The sequence below is a fragment of the Anopheles gambiae genome, chromosome X (genome assembly GCF_943734735.2).
Source record: "Anopheles gambiae chromosome X, idAnoGambNW_F1_1, whole genome shotgun sequence".
Taxonomy (NCBI): Eukaryota; Metazoa; Arthropoda; class Insecta; order Diptera; family Culicidae; genus Anopheles; species Anopheles gambiae.
In genome coordinates, this window is record NC_064600.1 from 20,444,254 (window position 1) to 20,461,029 (window position 16,776).

General features: G+C 37.6%; 1 protein-coding gene across 11 annotated transcripts in view; it reads left to right on the forward strand.

Moving 5' to 3' along the window:
• Positions 1-16,776, forward strand: part of LOC1270538 (armadillo segment polarity protein) — a 58,569-nt gene that overhangs the window by 9,056 nt on the left and 32,737 nt on the right. The window contains exon 1 of one of the 11 annotated variants that reach the window (XM_061643270.1): positions 14,542-14,671. The exons of 8 other annotated variants lie outside the window; for them this stretch is intronic. The gene's annotated coding sequence lies outside the window, so the exon portion shown is untranslated. Of the gene's footprint in view, positions 1-14,541; positions 14,672-14,732; positions 14,872-15,320; positions 15,451-16,776 lie in introns of those variants that run through there. 2 more of the 11 variants (XM_061643263.1, XM_061643279.1) reach the window with 2 other exon arrangements.

Below are 16,776 nucleotides of genomic sequence, written 5' to 3' on the forward strand. Positions count from 1 at the left end.
AATTTCATATAGACCAATCGATATTCCCCATTGTTTTGAACTGATTTATATTGAGTTTCAAAATTGAGCAGAATATTATAATTTTTGAATCCAATCAAATAAGCTCTCAAAAATCATGCGAACAATCAACCGAGAAAATATTTACACCACCGCATAGCTGAGAAAACGTGAAATTTTTTGTGGGGTTAGTTGAAAAAAACTTTCTTTTTGTCACTGAAAAATTCAATTTCAAAAAAGTTACAACTTTTGGGGCAAGTGTGCCATCTCTGTTTGGGGCAAGTGTGCCACCATCTTTCATAGGCGCGAGCTGTCAAAAATGTAAACATTGTTGTAGCGTGCGCTATTGTGAGCGGATTCCACGCCAGAAAAACAGAACAGTAACAAACCATATTGTGGTACAGTTGGTGGTCAAAAAGGGTTCATTGGTGACTAAATACATGTAGGAATACATACACTAGTGGTACAAACGTAATTATTTCCTATTATCTAAGAAATACGGTTATTTTAACCAGGTGGCCGTCTTGCCCCATCTGTTAAAAACGCTCCAAAAACTGTTTTATCTGCACTTTTTTCAAGCGAAACTCATTTATAAGTGAGGAAATAGATGTAAAATGGTTATGAGATTTAAATCGGCTTTTGAAAAACACGTTTTAGTGAGTGAACGTGCTTAAGGTGGCACACTTGCCCCAAGTTCCGCTACTTTGTTTTGGCGATTTGAAATGAACGAATTTACTATATTGATTAAGTAGCTGGGAAAATTTAGTTTGATGAGTTTGGAAAGTAAACCTTGATGCCAGATGGAGTCAAATGCTTTCTCAGTATCAAGAAGAACTAAGCCGGTTGATTTTCTATTACATCTGTTATGTACGATATTGTTTGTTAATCTATGGAGTTGGTGTGTGGTAGAAAGAGAGGGACGAAAACCAAATTGACTTTTCGGGATTATGTTGTTGTTGAATGTATGGAGTGCCATTCGGCTTTCTAACAATTTTTCGAAAATTTTTCCTAGGCAACTAAGAAGGCTAATCGGTCGGTAGCTTTCTGGTTGACTGTGATCCTTGCCTGGTTTGGGTATCGCGATAACTTTAGCTATTTTCCAAGCATTAGGAAAGTAGCCAAGTTTTAAGCAACCATTGAGAATGGTATTTAGATATATAATGGCTTTTGGAGGTAACTTTTTGAGTGTGCAGTTATTTATGTTGTCAATATCAGATGATTTTTTCGGTTTGAATCTTTTAAGAATTTGTGTAATATCTTTTGGTTTGAATAGGTTATTTTGTATAAGTTCTTGATTGATACTGGGAAAGTTTTTAACGGTTTTTTTCACTTGACGTTCGGTTGGGCTTGTAAAATTTGCTGTTACTGTGTGTGCAGATTCAAAAACATCTTTCAGTGCTTTGCATTTTTCGTTTGACGTTATGAGCGTTTAATCATTGCTTTTTAATGCTGGTATTGCGTTTTGATTATTTTTAATGATTTTAATAAACTTCCATAGTTTGGTTTTATTAAGTTTGTCCTTATTCATTGAATTTAAGTTTATTGACCACGCTTTGTTTCGCAGTTCAGATAATTTAATGTTAATCAGATTTTTAAAAAAATTATATGATTGTTTTAATGTATTATTAAGTCGGTGTCTTTGCCATCGTTTACGATACGTATTTCTAATTTTTATAAGCTTTATGATATCTGGGGAGATTATTATGTTATACCTTCCAGCTGATTTTGATGGTATTGCAATTTCATGCGCGGATAATATAGTGTTAGTTAATTTTTCTATCATATTATCGATTTGAGCTTGACTATGTATTCTGTCATGTGAAATTTCAGCTGGATTGATTTTAGAATTGATGCTATGTTTGAATAAGGGCCAGTTTGCTTTGGTGTAATCATGAAGTGTTCTGTCGGGTTTTCGTTTCTTTTCGTTTAGTACAGAAAATGTTACTGGTATGTGATCAGAAGTGAAATTTGTACTGGTTTTCAGGTCGGAAATGTGATGATAATTGTTTGTTAGCGTAATATCGATCGTAGAAGGATTTCTTGTAGAGTCTGAAGGGAAATGAGTAGGTGTGTCAGGAAAACAAATCGAAAATTGCCCCTTGCGCAATTCGTCAAATAATATTTTGCCAGTTGCGTTCCACATATTGTGCCTACCATTTAAGTCACCACATATTAGAAAGCTACTTTTTAGTCAAGTTAAATTTCTTAGATCGTTTTTAAATTTACTCATCACTGTGTTTGAGCCAGGATGATAAGCTGCGATTATTGACAATGGGCCCTTAGATGTCTTAATTTGAACTCCTATTGTTTCTATAATTTCCATTTTAAAGGCTTTCATAAGGTTAAAAGCAATGTTGCTTTTGATAAGTATTATAATCCCTCATTTGGCATTTAGGATTCTATCTAGTCTACAGATGCTATAGTTAGCAATGTTGAATCTTTGTCCCGGTTTTAAGAATGTTTCTACTATAATCATTAAGTCAACGTCTTTTTTCCTTAAATAGTTTTCTAGCTCAATTTTCTTATTTAAAACACCGTTTGCGTTCCAGTATGATATATCTATTTCTCGAATATGATCCATCAGTTAGCAAAACAAAATTTACTAACAACCTCGAATATCGCGGTGATTTATTGTTGTTTTGTCTTGCAAGCGCGTAATTTGCAAAATACTTCACCAACTATGACTGTTAATTCAGTCGCATTAAACAAATCCTCCGTACTGCTATTTGTTTGATTCGCTTCTATGTGAGGGAGTTTATTTGTTTTGGACGCTGACGTAGGAGGGAGCACAGGGAATGCATTTCCTTCGAATACAAATTCTCTCGATGCAGGTAGTTTAGGAGCACTGGCTTTTGATTTTGTTGGTCGCTTTGGGCACCCCCAAAAGTTGGCTGGATGATTGCCTTCACAGTTAACACATTTTAGTTTGTGTGTTGGCAGTAGACCATTGTCATTTGATGTTGATGCCTTCAACGGGCATTCTTTTGAGTCATGTTTACCTGCACACTTGTTGCAGGAAGCAGGATGATGGCAGTTAGCAGCACCATGACCAAACGATTGGCAGCGTTTACACTGCATTGGGCCTTGTCTGTTGGAATAATAATTCCACTGTACTCTGCAGTGCTCAAGTGCGTTTATGGAACGCAGCTTTGTAAGGTTTACGCTTCCTTTGGGGAAGTGAAGGAGATAGGTTGCCTGTTCGTCGTATTTTTTATTGCGAACGGCTAACTTTTTCACTGACATCGGGTTAATGCCCTCAGCTTCTAGCACTTGTTTTACCTCTTCCGTGGGCATATCGTACAGCCCGCTGAGTACTATTTTGCTTGTACGATCCTCTGCCAGTTGGTATGTGTGAAAATTCACTTTGGTGTTAGACAGGTGTCTGACCACTGTTCTAAAGTCATTGGTTGTGTATGTGTACACGATAATACCTTCGTTTGCCACTTTGGTGTGATAACGTATTACTCCTGCGTCGATGACTTTTTTGTGCACTTCTCCTAATGACTTGCACACAATCTTGATTGGAGGAATACTAACACTATTACTCGTCGAGCTAGGCTTACTCGTATGTGTATCCATAGGATGCTCTTCTTTATCGTCTTCAAGAAGTGCATATGTGTTAGGCGACACCATGTGCACCTGTTCCGTATTGAGTTTGCTCAAGCGGTGGAATGTAGATAAAGGAATTTTTACATTCCTTCGCTTTGACGAGACTTTGCCACAACCCATGTTGGCAGGTCGGGCGACTTTAGTGGCTTTGGTTATAGGTTTCACTTTTATTACCAATTAGAACTCTGACTTTTGTATGTGTTTATCACAACGCTTAGAGCCTCGCGGAAAACACGTCTGCACTCCTCGCAGTCGGAGTGATGAGTGTTGGGATGTTATGAAAAAACTGGTTAGTTGCTTCAAAATCTCTAGTTTCGTACAGTGCTGCTCTTAGCAAGATGACAAGAGATCCCAAAAAATCGCAACATATTTTAAAAGGATGAGATTTAACAATCAGAAGTAGCCAGCATAATGCGGCACAAATGTTTTTAAATTTAGTTTCATTACGTAAGTTTCATTACGTTTTGACCATTTTAAAGCCTATTGAGACTATTATGTATTCGTTATAGTAATGTAAGATTATATCCGGATTCGTTAAAATGATCCGGATCAGTAAATTGAGCGAGCGAAACATGCAGGGCTGAGAGAAATAAAGCGGCTCGAATGTGCCAAATGAGCAAGTTACCAGGTATCATTTTCGGATCACCATTCTTATCTCTTCAGATAGCAGATCAGACATATCTTACACGTATGTGATTCTTTATACCAAAACGAGAACCAGGTCACACTGCTCCGGGCTGACTCATGCTTTGAATTCGACCACCCATGTCTTTTAAGGCGTTTATGCACGAGTAGCATATTTGTTCACAATGTGCTATTGTATGGAAGAATCTGCTCGCGAGGTGTCAATTCCATATAAAATTTGACACCTTCACTCTTTTGTGCTAATCGTGTAGATGCAGCTTTAGCGATATGTTTAGCGTATTTTCTACTCGACTATGACGATGAAAATATAACTGACTATCTCGTTCCCTCGTTAACACGTACTGCATCTCTTCGCTTCGTGATTCCTGTAATGTTTTGGGTCCCTCTCACGATTTTATTCACCGTTTCTCATATATTTTTGTATATTTTTCTCATAATTTTGGTATCGTCCTATTGAACATCTATACAATCCAATCCAATTTAAAAAAATGGGTAGCGCTCAATAAATCGTGGCAACGAGCTAAAAAACTATGGGAATTTGTATTTGTTACAGGATATGGAAAGGCGTTTCTTCAATCTGAAATCATATTTGACAACAAATCTAGATGGGTTCAACCTATGTCCAGTAAGCTGTACCAGCTGTGCTATTTATTATCTAGCATTTTTTAAACTTTTTAGATGCAACGACCATTTTCGGTCAAAGCCTTCCTGTACCACTAATAGGCTTGGCTATCAGTAACTTAAATGCCCATAGCAGGATAATCATCCCAGCGTATGGGGGCACGATCCATTCGAGGCTTTTACCTATGCCGATGTTATTGAGTGGTACGAGTTGACGATTGTATCACGAGATTGACTTATTATTTGAATTTCACTTACTATTTAAAACAAATAGTTTTTTTCCATAAATCGTTTACAACATCACGGCACTCAAACGGTTGTCGAATGGAACAGAATGCTTCGAATCGAATGGCTAAATATTGGAATCATGCCGAGTGCCAAGATCAAGTGGATATCGTGGCATAAAAAATAAATACATTTTATTTTTCGTTGTTCATACTCGCATATTATAATACATCTTTTCCAACCCGTTCTGTCATATGAGTGCAGATTTAAATTTAATAATAGTTATTTGTCTAGTTAAGACAAGATAAATTATAACAAAAAGTATAATAGATGTTACAAATTGCACCATAATACCAAATGCAACACCATTTTTGGCTTCGCTTATCACGATTTTTATAAACGATACGCGACGAAGTGCGACGAATATTCCTGTGAGCATGGGAGAGTGCACAGGCAACACATACTGTGTGCGAGAAAGAGTGAACAGTTATCTTGCATGCAGCAAGCAACAGCCGGACAAAGCCGGTTTTTTAAAAGAACGGAACGCACGAACGACAGCACCTTGCTAACAATAGCTGGCATCGCGAAAGAATTGGTTTAAAATTAACAGTCGTTAAAAATTAACCAGAGTCGTTAAAAATTGCTAGAATTTGGCATCGCGATCGCATTGAGTTCATTTGTTAATTTTAATAACTGATTAGCCTTCATCGCGAATAAATGAACTCTTTTTAACAGTCGTTTAAAGTTCATTTTGGTTTAACCGAGTTCATTTGTTGTTCATTCCTGTTAAAATAAACGACCGTCAAAACAGCCAGCTATTAGCTGGTATCGCGAAAGAATTGGTTTAAAATTAACAGTCGTTAAAAATTAACCAGAGTCGTTAAAAATTGCTAGAATATGGCATCGCGAACGCATTGAGTTCATTTGTTAATTTTAACGACTGGTCCTATGCCGTCGTTAAACAAACGACTGTCAAGAGCGTATGCGATACAAATTAACAGTCGTTTAATTATACTGCTCGAATTTTTTCCCCGTGTTTGCCTATATGCGATATCGAGCAGTCGTTAACTGTTTTGACGGTCGTTTATTTTAACAGGAATGAACAACAAATGAACTCGGTTAAACCAAAATGAACTTTAAACGACTGTTAAAAAGAGTTCATTTATTCGCGATGCCGGCTATTGAAGCGACTAAGACCGGAACGGAACGGAGTGAACGGAAAGAACGAATTGAACGGAACGGAATGAACGAAAAGAACGAATTGAACGGAACGGAATGAACGGAAAGAACGGAATGAACGGAAAGAACGAAATGAACGGAACGGAACGGAATGAACGGAATGAACGGAATGAACGAAACGGAACGGAATGAACGGAAAGAACGGAAAGAACGGAAAGAACGGAATGAACGGAACGGAACGATTTTGTATAAAGGATCGGAACGGAACGGCCTACATAAAGAACGAAACTTTTTTACTAGGTTCGGACCGGAACGGCCAACACTAGTACACATACTCTATATGATTTTTGGGTTGTTTATTTCATTTTTTCATGTCATAAATATATTGATAAAATGTATCACTTATAGTTTGAAATATTTTTGTTTGTTCAAAGTTCGAAGTTGAACTAATTTAAAATCGCAATAATAATAATTAAAGATTGCAATAGGAATTACTCTTGAGTTTCTTAAAATAATACTTTTCCTCACAATTGAACACGTCCCCTAAATACGTTTTCTATCCGACTCGCTCGGTATCACCGCGGTAGGTAGGCAGTACGACAGCTGCTACCAGATACGTATGGAATTGTTGTACCCGTCTGAACCGACAATTGACAACGTGCCCCCAATCTTACATGGGCCTGCATTTTCCACGGGGTCCCTCTCGAACTCGGAGGCCTTCGATGGGACTGTAAAGAAGTCTCACAGAATTTAATCACCGGGATTTATTTGAATTCAGATTTCCATGTCGCCCATTCCATTACCAGTTCAAACAACTTCGGCTTCTATCTGTGTTTGCGGTTTGGCTTGGGATGTGAATTGCTGAGAAACACTTAAATCCTTCTCGAAATCGGATTCGTCGTACATTACAGCATTCAGCGTTTAGATTTTTGGTCAAATCATAGTCCGAAATGATAGGGTTAGCCTTATTCTACAGAATGACTCTCAAACGCAGTTTACGATTAACGGTTCCACTCAGTCGGTTAGTTTTTTGCACATTACGGACAGTGATATGAGTCTCCGTTTGCCTTTACCGTTTACCGTTTACCTACCTTTACCTCGTTCCGGCGATTGATTGGTATCGTCCGATTGGATATCAGTATAATTGAACCAAAAAATCTGCGAAAATGCTGTTTACGCATTAGAGGTATTCTTTCTAGTAACGACAAAGATTTCAAATGAAAGGCATGTATCCTTATCCAAAACCTCTGTACTGGCTCAGATCTTACGCAAACAAGCTAAAAAAAATAGATACGACGAATTATTTAATCAAAGTGCGTATGCCAAGAGCTGCTGAAGAAAATGAACTAGTTGCTCAGGCTGTTTTCTTGGAAATATATCAATCCTTGATTCGAGAGATGACACAAATCAATGTGAACTGTCAAACTGGCCAACAAATCACTAGTACAGAGTAGTGCTGCAAAATGTCTTAATAGGTTTGGTCGTAGCGACGAAGTCGGCATAATCCAAAAAATTATTCAATAATATTATTTGCAAATAAATTTACGAATAATTTGTAAGACTTATCCCATAATAATTAGTGAACTAAACACATAAAAAGTATAGAAGAATTGATAAAAATACGTTGCATACATAATAACTAAATAACAAATAAAACATGTCTTGCCATACAACTCCGCAGATCCCGGTATCGTCAATGTGTTCACGTATTGTTCCGCAGACTTGCGATTGACTCAGGATCGTTCTTCGTCGTTCGGTGGTTTTGAGTACTTTTTGCAACCTCCTGTATTATATTAGGGAAAAGCGGAGCAAAATGGACATGGGAGGCAAAATGGGCATCATCTAGTAGTAGTAAGATTTGTTTATAGAGATTTTGAGTCTTGCGACTACATTCATCTCTTTGCAGGTAGATTATTGCTGTGGAGTTGGGTTGATTTGATTATATTTTGTTGTATAGGTCTGTGTCTTTCAGAAATTTGAGGAGGTTCTTTTGATGGAGTTTGTTATAAGATAGAGCATCATCAATGTTGTTTGAGATGTTGTATTCTATGCGTTTATGTTCGTAACCACGGCATTCAACCAAAAGGTGTTTGACGGTAATGAAGACACCGCAATAGCTGCATAGTGGGGGACTGCTCTTTTCCATTAGATAGCTGTGGGTGAGGAGTGTGTGACCTATCCGCAGTCTAGACAAAACTTTTTGGTCTTTTCTAGAGTCTGTATCTGGCCAACCGTTTGTGTATGTTTTGATTTGGCGTAGAGTCCGACTTGATGTTGTGTGCCATATTCTTTGCCATGACGAAGAAACGATGTTCTTGCTGAGTCTGATTAGGTCTTTTTTAGATAATTCATCATCTTGATTAGTCGATTCGACTCTTCCCTTGTAAGATGGGCATCATCTATTTAAGCATTATTTCACTACAAATATACTTTCCAAAGCTCAAAATGTATTCATTAGAGTGTTCTATGAACACCATGTATGTTTCTTAACCCTTACATAACAAATAATCAAGAAAAATGCAAATACAGGGTTTACCAAGTCACTTTGCGATGTGAGCTGCACAATTCATCTCACTTGATACGTATTTCTATTCTGACGTGCTACTTCATTTGGCCCGAAATAATTTTCTATTCCGCCGCATTCATTTTCATCCATTATATGAAGTCTTTTCACAGGGGATGTTAGCTGGAGCCGTCCGCGATGTTTACATTTTTTTCAAAAAAAAAATTTTGGGCTTTTAGTGCTGATTTGTGATACAACTATGTTGTTTAACAAAGAATAGAAGTTTATCTTTGCTCCGCTGTAGCATTCTAGTCGAAAAATGGATTATTCTTTGAGATATTAGCATTTGAACCTGCTCAGTCAAATCTGCTTATAACTCAATGAATAACCCATGTTTCGGCTAGAATGCTACAGCGGAGCAAAGATAAACTTCTATTCTTTGTTAAACAACATAGTTGTATCACAAATGAGCACTAAAAGCCCAAAAATTTATTTTTGAAAAAAATGTAAACATTGCGGACGGCTCCAGCTAACATCCCCTGTGAAAAGACTTCATGTAATGGATGAAAATGAATGCGGCGGAATAGAAAATTATTTCGGTCCAAATGAAGTAGCACGTCAGAATAGAAATACGTATCAAGTGAGATGAATTGTGCAGCTCACATCGCAAAGTGACTTGGTAAACCCTGTAAAGATTGAGTAATGTATTGATGTAATTTTTTTCGAAAATAAGCTTAACACTAGAACCGCCGATGGGACTTTTTTGTCCCATCGCACTCGAAAAAGGTGTGTTATTCCGCTTGCCGTCGTGACAAACCATTGAAATTTTCTGACTTTTATTTATTTTGAACGATCTTTCGAATGCGCTAATAAAAATAATTGTATTCCATATGGTTCTTTAAAAAAATCATTTTTATCCTAGAACCGCCATATGGGACATTTTTGTCCCATAAGCAAATTTAATTGTGATGGTTGGCATCCCTGCTGTCAACGAGTGAGGGGTGTGCTTCTGCAAGTCTGGCAGCACTGGCGTGTACGCATTTTGTGACAAGGCATGTCAATACGAATAGAACAATAAAAGTGCGCGAAAGTATTTAACTACATACGTGCTTTTACTTTTGCTTACTACGTGCTTATGTTTTCGCTATATTCAATCGGCTAGTCCATAAAAGCATTCTACCGTACACTCTTCTTCTTCTTCTTCTTTGGCTCAACAACCGTTGTCGGTCAAGGCCTGCCTGTACCCACTTGTGGGCTTGGCTTTCAGTGACTAATAGATTTCCCCCCATAGCAGGATAGTCAATCCTACGTATGGCGGCACGGTCCATTTGGGGATTGAACCCATGACGGGCATGTTGTTAAGTCGTACGAGTTGACGACTGTACTACGAGACCGGCTCAACCGTACACTCTAGCACAATTTTATTAGTAGCACTGGTTCGTCGTCTTATAAAGATTTATTATACCTAATTATGGAGTTTATTAATTATTTTACCACATGAAACCCTTAGGAAATAATAAACATGTCTAAATATGTACACATAACGAATGGGACAAAATTGTCCCATATGGCGGTTTTAGTAAGGTTGAAAAGTCCGGCGGTTCTAGTATTAAATCAATGTCACAGGGATGCGTGGCAGTTTTACATGATATACTTTTAAATATATGATTTTTCTGTACAATTCGTGCCTCGCGTGACAAAATAGTTCCTCGTAAAACATCAACATTTATTTAACAGTTTTTCATGTTTTAAAGTTAATTTCATTTTAGGTGGCAATTTTAATCCATAGTTAAATGGTGCAGGCATACAATAATGTAAGAATAATTGTGTTTTGTGGCATATTTAAAGGAGTATTCAGTAAACTGCTTAACATGCCCATTTTACCCCGTTTTCCCCTACATAATCGCGCTTGAGATATCAAGTGTGAATGCTGCCTTACTGGGTTTCACACTTTATCTCAAGACCGCGGGACCCCTTCCCGAATATGTCTTAGCCAAAGCCAAGATTGCGGTATGATGCTTGAAATCGTTGATGATACCTGAAAACGTTGCAATTCATCATCGGATGCAATGCTGAATCTGCGGCACATTTCTCGAAACACACTGGTCCGCGCCGAGGACATGCGGTCGAATATTTGTTTACACGGATAACCTTTGTGTACATCAGTCTATTAGAAACTCAATTATTTCTTTCGTTTTTTACGTTTTTTAAAGGTTGAGATAAAGTGTGAAACCCTGTAAGCGTCATGACGTTCCAAAAACAATTGATGCGCTTGTCCTGTAAAATGCTGCAGTTGCGTTAAACGTTGTTACGATTGTGACATCAAGTAAAAAACCCTGTAAATATCGTATGCGGGTTCATAAAAAGCAGTATTCAGTAACAGCAGTATTAAAAGCTCAATTTTAACACGAATTTCAAAACATGAATTAAATTATAAAAAACTAACACATGAAAACGTTTTATGCAATAATCATTTGAGTATCGTGCAAGTTTATCGACGACCAGCATACAAATTGTAGAGAACCTGGTAAACTTCCAAAAAATCCGGAATGAACTGGGAATATAAATCCCTGGTTTGGGTGGCCCTATTAATAGTATATAAACTTTTACAAGTAATAAAAACAACATTAAGAATAAAAATACTTTGAGAGGTATAATTATTTTGCACACATTCATCAAAATGGTATCGGCTTTTTGATATGGTGGTTCGTAACTGTCGATAGGATATGGATGATGCAACCCAGTTGAAGAATATTTCTTCTGACCCAGGCTGAATATTTAGCTTTCTCTAGCTAAACCCATGAAATCGGCCAGTATAGGATTGGGTGGTTGCATTTTGAACCAAACCTTAAACGTATGGTAAAATTATTATAATTTTGTTTTGTAGTTTCTACAAAAACTGAAATCACGATAAGTGCATACTACGAGTCTCACGTTACACGAGTGCTTCGGATCTTTTATTTGCAAAGGTGGAGATACTTTTGGGAGGTGTTTTCATTGAACACACTAAATCATGATAATGTGTGCCGCTGTCTCTCATAACACGCTGTCTCTATTTGCCATGCATTAATGTTCTCTGCGTTCTGTTTTGGAATCCTGCGCTTCTGTTTACAATAAAAGATTCGAATTATATCCGATGTTTTGAAAGTTTTTAGAGCAAAAAAACATTTTTATCCGGACCAACGAAGAAAATAAATGTTTTAAGAAAGCAACACTAATTAATTCGGTTGTAAACGTTCTTAAATTCTTAAATGTGTCAAATTGGGCATAGCCGACATGCACAGAATATGATTACGGATCTCCGAAATGGAGATCGTGGTCGTAGTTCTTTTATGAGTTTGGTTTATAAGTGTGGACATCTATAAACAATAGCTGCGTCAATAGATCATACCAGATCTGATTTCTCCCAGGGCTGTTACAGTTGTAGCCCCTAAAATTTGATTCTAACACACCCATTTTTCTCTCAAAGGCACCAATTTTTGACAACGTGTCACAATTTTTGCCTCGAAGACATCAATTTTTGACAGTGGTCATCAAATTTTGCCTCTAAGGCATACATTTTTGACTGTGAGTCAATCGCTTTATTTATAAAAATAAAAGTAATTTCTAAAACTGTGTGTTACGGAATTATTGAAATTAAGTTAAGTAGTCAATAATTTCTTTGTTTTAATTTTAAAAAAACCTATTTTGGAAGATTTTAGGCCTATTTTGGAAGCTTTAAATGGTTGAAAAAAAATGTAAATTTCAAGTCTAAACAATCGCTTTAGGATTTATAAAATTTAACTACTTTTTTCTCAAAAACTAATCAAACTACACGGTTTTTGTATTTTTTATGTGATCTAAAACTACAATTGTCAAATATCTGCTCATTTGCCTTGTAAAATTATAATGATTCTTACAAGAGTAAAAAAAAGATAACTTACAGGAAAACAAACTTTTCAGTAAAATAGTGTTTACAGAACCATTAAGAATAGTTTACTACAGTTTCATGGAATTAATCATTGTTGAGTAATTGGAAACGCTTGTTGTTTGTTGCTTGTTCGAAAAAGTTACGAAATTTTCCTTTCAAAATAATACTTTATTGATGCGTTGATATTCGTAGTGCGCCTGTAAGTGCCTACCAAATCAACTATTTGCACAACACGAACAAGCGAAGATCGTGTTTGTTTTGTTTTGATGTTCGTACCATCTTGACAGGTCGATATGACCGAATGGAATGAAACTTTGTACTGATTTTGCTGATCGAATGGTATTCAGCTAATTTCTTTGCTGAAAATCTTTAAAATAGTGACAACGAGAAAACGAGCATTTACAGGGTTTACCAAGTCACTTTGCGATGTGAGCTGCACAATCCATCTCACTTGAGACGTATTTCTATTCTGACGTGCTACTTCATTTGGCCCGAAATAATTTTCTATTCCGCCGCATTCATTTTCATCCATTATATGAAGTCTTTTCACAGGGGATGTTAGCTGGAGCCGTCCGCGATGTTTACATTTTTTTCAAAAATAAATTTTTGGGCTTTTAGTGCTGATTTATGATACAACTATGTTGTTTAACAAAGAATAGAAGTTTATCTTTGCTCCGCTGTAGCATTCTAGCCGAAACATGGGTTATTCATTGTGTTATTAGCAGATTTGACTGAGCAGGTTCAACTGCTAATATCTCAACAAATAATCCATTTTTCTGCTAGAATGCTACAGCGGAGCAAAGATAAACTTCTATTCTTTGTTAAACAACATAGTTGTATCACAAATCAGCACTAAAAGTCCAAAAATTTATTTTTGAAAAAAATGTAAACATCGCGGACGGCTCCAGCTAAACATCCCCTGTGAAAAGACTTCATATAATGGATGAAAATGAATGCGGCGGAATGGAAAATTATTTCGGGCCAAATGAAGTAGCACGTCAGAATAGAAATACGTCTCAAGTGAGATGAATTGTGCAGCTCACATCGCAAAGTGACTTGGTAAACCCTGTAATAAAGTGTAGAAAGCTCTAATGAAGGAACATATGGAAATTAAGTGTGAATAAAAATGTCGTAAAATGCAGTTTTCTCTCCTTTTTTGTTGGGTTGGGTGCTATTTGCACGCCCTTGCATGGTCGAGAAGGGCAAAATGTGTGCGCACGCATCGGCCACAGTTGTGTGCATCGTGTTATCCTTATTTCACCGCCCTTTAAGTAAGAGTGCCTCGGCAAAGGAAGCAGGAAAATACGTAGTAGTCCCACAGGACATCCATCATTTTCCACCTTGTTTTTTTTTCATTTTTGCTGGGCGAAAGTTGGGGAAAAGTTCCCCTCTCATTGCGCAATAAGGATACCTAATCCACATCTCGCAGTGGGTCCTAATAGCAAGGATGAAGGTGGAGCCAAAAAGGCTACTAATCACGCTACAAAATGGTTGCCGGTTTTCTCGTTCGTTCTCGTTTACTTTGGTAGTTCGACAGCCACAAACGAAATGATAGTTGGGAAAGGGGAGAAAGAGAGAGAGTGAGCACGCGTGCGCGCGAGCGAGAGAGAGAGAGAGAGAGAGAGAGAGAGAGAGAGAGAGAGAGAGAGAAAGAGAGAGAGAGAGAGAGAGAGAAAGAGAGAGAGAGAAAGAGAGAGAGAAAGAGAGAGAGAGAGTGAAAGAGAGAGAGAGAGAGAGAGAGAGAGAGAGAGAGAAGTTAGTGCAAGACGGAGAAAGTATTGTTGATAAAAGCATGCATATGTACGTTATTTGCCCATACTCTTCCACGGTGAAATGGGACCGGTAACCGCCCCGATCTGCCGGTGTATGTCTCTTTTGGATTTTGCTGCTGCTAGGTTGTCTACTTAGGCATTATTGCATCAACAACGGTCAACGTTAGTCGCGCGCGCGCATCTCTGCCATCTGTGTGTAGCTCTAAGCTCGTGAGTTATTCTATTTGTTTGTTGCTGCATTTGTTGTTAGCATTTATTTGATGTTGTTGATGTGGTTCTAATTTTTAAACGCACACACAAAAATCGAAGAAAATAGCATGGCTATTTGTATTTGATTTGCCTTAAAGTCCATTGGATTTGTCGTTTCGCAGAGCCAAGTGATAGTTGTTGAAAGTGGGTGAAACCGTACGGTACGTTAAATTCCGCGTATAGTGTGTGCGTATGCTGTGTCTAGTATTCAAGGTTTTATCAGTTGTCTTTTATTTCTCACAGAATTCTCTCGAATAGTTTTCTAAAGAAATAACTTTCCTTTTTGTCAATATTTTTACATAAAATGCATGTATTTTTGTGTACAATCTCAATCAGTTGGGTGAAATAAAAAAAAAAAACAAAAATTTACGTCTCAATAAATTCAACGTCAAGCTACATATCAAACCTTCAGCGGCACAACAACCGTATTGCCATCATCAACAGGATAAGTGGAATAGTAACACAAAAAAAAACATGCACACACAGATGCATAACTAAAAGCATTCTAAAGCTTTTAGAACAAACGTGAACGCACCTTTAGGTATGCATTGCGAAGAGAAAGAGCAATTCGTTGTGCGTAGTGTTCATCTTAGTGCAATCTTAATTATAGGATTTGCCGCTCTTTTCGAAACGCTTGTCATACTTTGCCATTGAGGCACACACACATCGTAAATTTGGACTTTCAGTGATAAAAACGCTACTTATTACCTCTACAATCATTAATATAATTTAAGCGAAAGGTATTTGAATACGTTATTTTTAACATTAAGAATATAGAAACATTATACATTTAACAATCATATTCACATCATGTATGGTATAGCGCATTGAATTTCAGCGTTTCTTACAATCACAATCTTGTGTCCTATCCGAGCTTGCAAAGTAATGTGTTTGTATTTGGGTACGTGGGTAGGAATTCTAACCAACGTTTCCGATTCTTTGATTGGTGGAATCCTTGGAAGCTTTTCGAGTAAATGGTATGCGCCAAAATTTGCTGGTGGGATAATGCGCAGCACCACAACCTACACTCTTAAAAATTTTGCCGAATCTCGGTTAATTTTTGCCGAGATCTGCACAACTGAGATCTCGGCAAAGATCTCGGTTAAATTTCTGTTGCCGACATCTCGATTAATGTCATTTTGTTTTGACGTTTAAGTTTAACCGAGATTTTCGGTTAGAGCAAATCGAGATTTCGGCTAAATATAAAAACATTTTATTTTTATTTTAGTGATTTTATTTGCGTATGGGGGTTTTTTTGTAAATGGGTTTTTTTGATGTGATGGAAAGCGTTGGGACAGGCGCCGATTCAACCGCCGGATGGGGCACAGCGTTTGGATGTGGTACCGGTACAGGAAAAAGAGCCGGACAAGGAGTGGGCACTGGTACAGGCACGGTTCTGTAAAGCGGACAGAGTGAAACAAGTCTGAGTGAACCCTTTTTAGATTTCATGTGATCGAGTGTTGATACTTACCTCGTGTAGGTGACCGGAAATGAATCCTGGAAGTCTGAACGGTCTGGCAAAGGTTGAACCAACCGGATTAGCTTCCACATCTGATCCTTGAATAGGGACTGCTCCGAGCGACGCTCTGAAGAGCACCGGTTGCGTGCGCTGATGGAGTTTCCTAGCCCCAACCCCGTTCCATACCCGTGCTAGATCGCACGCTACTGATACTCAGTTTTTTCACGCTGAGAGCCTCATTTTCACTTATATTTTTACACTTTTAATTTTACATCACAACATCACTCCGAAAGGTTTTCGTTTCATTAGCACGAGATTAACAGAATGGCGAATGACAGATAAAATACCGAGCATCGGCTAATCCAAACAGTAAAGCTGAAATCTCGGTTATTTTGACGGATTATCTCGGTGACAGCAGTGTTAACGTATGTGCTCGGCATGTTGTGCTGCCGAGTTTGGGTTCAAATATTTATTTAACTGATATTTCAGTTTTAAATGGTACTGATTTTCGGCTACTGGGTTTTTTCAACTGGCATATCAGCAAGAATCGAAAGAGCCGACGGATTTCGGCAGTTTTTTTAACCGAGGTCGTGAAATATTTTTAAGT